Here is a 4,055-nt window from a genome sequence, read left to right on the forward strand (position 1 = left end):
CCCCGCCGCCCCGGGCAGCCTCAGCTCCGGCCCATGGGCCGCTCCCCAGCCGCGCATCCACCGGGGCCCGGAGACCGGGGCCGCTCGGCTCCGACCGTGCGCCGCCGCCGGGGTCCGCCGCCGCCTCCGCTGCTGCCGCTGCTCCGTGCGGTCGGGTGGCTTCATGCAAATGTCCGGCTCTCTGCAGACAGGCCCCCGCCTTGCAAAGCTACCGGGCGGGCGCGCCGCGGGAGCCCCAGCGGCCGCGAGCTGGCGCTGACGGCGAGGCGAGGAACCAGCCCTCGCACCAGTTGCGCCTCGGGCTCTGCAGTCGCCCGGGTGGGATCTCGCCGCGCGCTCGCGCCGGGAATGACACGGTGTTCCCCTCCCCTCTTTCTCCTCCCTTCCCACCCCAGCGCCGCACGAAAGCTGTCGCCGCCTCGGCGAGAGCTCCCCCTCCCTGTGGCTCTGCTCAGTTGCTTCCAGAATGAATCGCTCCTTCCAAGCGGGGCGCCAAGGCAAACCCGTGTCTGCGGAGGTTACCCCAGTCCCTAGACGCCGAAAAGAGACCCGCCATGACACGGCCCCGATACCGCCGCCGTCGCCGGGCCACAGCTTTGCTGTGGGAGGGAGGCTTCCCTCCCAGGAATGGAATTTCTTCTTTTTTTTAAATGCAGCGTGATCAGTGTCTGCAGTGCGAGCTCTGAGACTCGAAGTGTCTCCGGCTCAGTCACGCACCCGCACACTCCAACTCGCACACGCGCGCGCCCACACCCCCGCGCCCTCCGGGTTGGGGTGGTATTACCTCATCTTCGTCGGCATCCTCAGCTGTCAGTCAAGGATGCAGAGCAGGGCTTGCAGCTCACTCGCCCCCTGCTGGCTCCGGGCGACGCGCGCCGGCCAATAGCCACACACTAGTTGATGCTCAACTCCAACCAGGACTAAGGAGACCCAGTGCCAAGGGACGCAGCAATTTGGTAAATGGTGGCTTTACATCGTCTGTGTCCATAGGTGCTTTTTCTGGCCCGTTTCGAGTTACTTAAATCAGGAAGACTCACGGTAAATTGGTTTATTTTGCAGGGTTTCCGTGACCAAAATAATGAGGCACCAAGACACACACAAGCTAGCCTTGGTTTATTTTGGTCTTAAGTAATTAATGTGGGAAGTAATCCAAAAGGGCCGACTGCCATCAGGAATATAAGATATTCTTTCCTGAGAATACAAGCTTTGTTTTGCTGAGGTTGCAACTACACGAAACAATAAATTTATATGATCAAGATCCAAGATAGAATATGGAAAAAATTAAAAATCTATGATGTATTAGGGATTGGAAGTAATCATTTTTTTGTAATATCTTACAATATTTTGGGTGGCAAGATTTGCTTTCCATACCTCGTTCTTGTGCTCTCTTGAATTACAGCCACTCTTAGTACCATTATTGGCATTTTCCATATCTTTCTCATGCTTCTCCCAGCTCCTTACAGAATTCTAACTGCAAAGCAAAAGAAAAAAATATATCATACACGCTCCTCTTTGTGCCTCCAGACGCACCAGACTCGAGCGTGCCTCAGAGCTTTGTTCTCACCAATGGCGCCCTGGCCCAGGCACCTCCCCACCACCACCTCCAGAAACTCCAGTCTCCGCTACCACCGGTCTCCCCGTCCAACTCAATCAACGTCGTTTATTAGGATATCAAATTTTAGGGTTTGAAGGACAAAAGGAAAAGGAGTAGAGCACACCTCCATTAATCCTGCCAAGAGCCATTATTATTCTGATTTCAAAATGACAGGGCTTTGGAAATTTCTGCAATGTGTCTGAGATTACATATTTAGCCAGAGGGGAAATTGGTATTCAAACCTTAGGTGAGATCCTCACCCCCCCCTTAAAAAAAAAAACAACCCAACCCCACACATATTGCAAGGGATGTGGCAATGTAAAAGTTTCTCGATGTAAAAGAAGGAAAAGAAAAAAGGAGGTTAGAGTGTGTCCTGGAAAAAAAAACAAGAATAGACTCGAAGAAAAAGTAATCTAAGTTTTATTGAGCTACTTTTACTTTTAATCATGAGACCAAGAGTGTAAAGAAACTCTGCAAAACTTCTCGTGATCCAGGTGGGTAGAGATGCAGAAACTCTCAGTGATGATGCAAGGGGAGGCTGGAAGGAACAGGTAGAAATCAACATGGGACCAGCCAAATGATGAATCCGCAGCTGGAAAAAGATGAGGGGGTATTGACAAGTGTCAGATGAGCTGTTTGGAAAGTGAATGGGAGGCAGGAAGAAAATGGCTCTTACCTATGTCCAGCCTGGTTTCGTTTCTGTTCTTCTATCTGCCACGTGAAACATGGCAGAGTATTACAAATGAACAAAAACACACGCCTAGACCCACGTGAAAGGGTATGTATATGGCCTGATTCATGTGCAAGCAGAAGTGAATATTTATTTTTTTAATATATTTTATTGATTATGCCATTCAGTTCTCCCATTCCCTCCTTCATTCCCTTCCACCTACACACCCCCTCCCACCATCCCCCCTTTAGTTTATGTCCATGTGTCACAAGTTCTTTAGATTCTATATTTCCCACACTACTCTTGCCCTCCCTGTCTATTTTCTACCTACCATCTATGCTACTTATTCTCTGTATCTTCTCCCCCCTTCTCCTTCTCCCACTCCCCTGTTGCTAACCCTCCATATGATTTTCATTTCTATGGTTATGCTCCTGATCTAGCTGTCCTTTTAGTTTGCTTTTGTTTTAGGTGTGGTTATTAATAACTGTGAGTTGCTGTCCTTTCACTGTTCATATTTTTATCTTCTTTTTCTTAGATAAGTCCCTTTAACATTGCATATAATAAGGGCTTGGTGATGATGAACTCCTTGAATTTGATCTTATCTGAGAAGCACTTTATCTGCACTTCCATTCTAAATGAAAGCTTTGCTGGATAGAGCAATCTTGGATGTAGGTCTTTGGTTTTCATGACTTGGAATACTTCTTTCCAGCCCCTTCTTGCCTGTAAGGTCTCTTTTGAGAAATCCGCTGACAATCTGATGGGAACTCCTTTGTAGGTGACTGTCCCCTTATCTCTTGTTGCTTCTAGAATTCTCTCCTTCATTTTAATCTTGGCTAATATAATGATGATGTGCCTTGGTGTGTTCCTTCTTGGGTCCACCTTCTTTGGGACTCTCTGAGCTTCCTGGATTACCTGGAAGTCTATTTCCTTTGCCAGATTGGGGAAGTTCTCCTTTATTATTTCTTCAAATAAGTCTTCCACTGGTGGCTGTTCTTCTTCCCCTTCTGGTACCCCTATAATTTGGATATTGGAAAGTTTAAAGATGTCCTGAAGGTTCCTAAGCCTCTCCTCATTTTTTTGAATTCTTGTTTCTTCATTCTTTTCTGTTTGATCCACCTCCTTCTTGTCCACTCCCTTGATTTGAGTCCCAGTTTCCTTTCCATCACTATTGGTTTCCTGTGCATTTCCCTTCATTTCACTTAGTTTAGCCTTCATTTGTTCCTCTAGTTTATGACTAAAATCAACCAGTTCTGTGAGCATCCTTATCATCAGTGTTTTGAACTGTGCATCTGATAGGTTGGCTATCTCTTGGTTGCTTAGAAGTATTGGCTATGGGGCTCTGAGTTGTTCTTGAGCCATAATGTTTTGGTCTGTTCGCATCTGTTACGTCTGAGGGGCAGAGCCTTAGGTGTTCACCAGGGCGGGTTGACCCAGTCGCTAGGTTGTGATGCTGTATGTGGGGGTGGGGTCAGAGAGGGGTAATGGCATTTGTTCCACTCTTTCTCAGATTTCAGCCCCCTCTGCTGCTTCCCGCAAGCAAACCTGGCCCTCCTGGTGCTGGCTCCTGGGTGTGTGGGCTTGTGCACCCTCCAGGACCCTATGGGTCTCTCCAAAAAATTCTCTGTGAGCCTGGGAGCTTCTCCTGCCACCTCGACCCCAAAAGTTTTTCCAATTGGTGCTTTTAGGCTTTAATTCCCATCACTGGGGCCCTAGCCTGCACGGTCTGTCTCACTGCTTGCTCCTTCACCTGGTTTATCTGTGTGTGGATGTGTGACCACAGTCAGTCAGCCG

The sequence above is a fragment of the Artibeus jamaicensis genome, unplaced genomic scaffold (genome assembly GCF_021234435.1).
Source record: "Artibeus jamaicensis isolate MK-2021 breed Jamaican fruit bat unplaced genomic scaffold, CSHL_Jam_final scaffold_614, whole genome shotgun sequence".
Taxonomy (NCBI): Eukaryota; Metazoa; Chordata; class Mammalia; order Chiroptera; family Phyllostomidae; genus Artibeus; species Artibeus jamaicensis.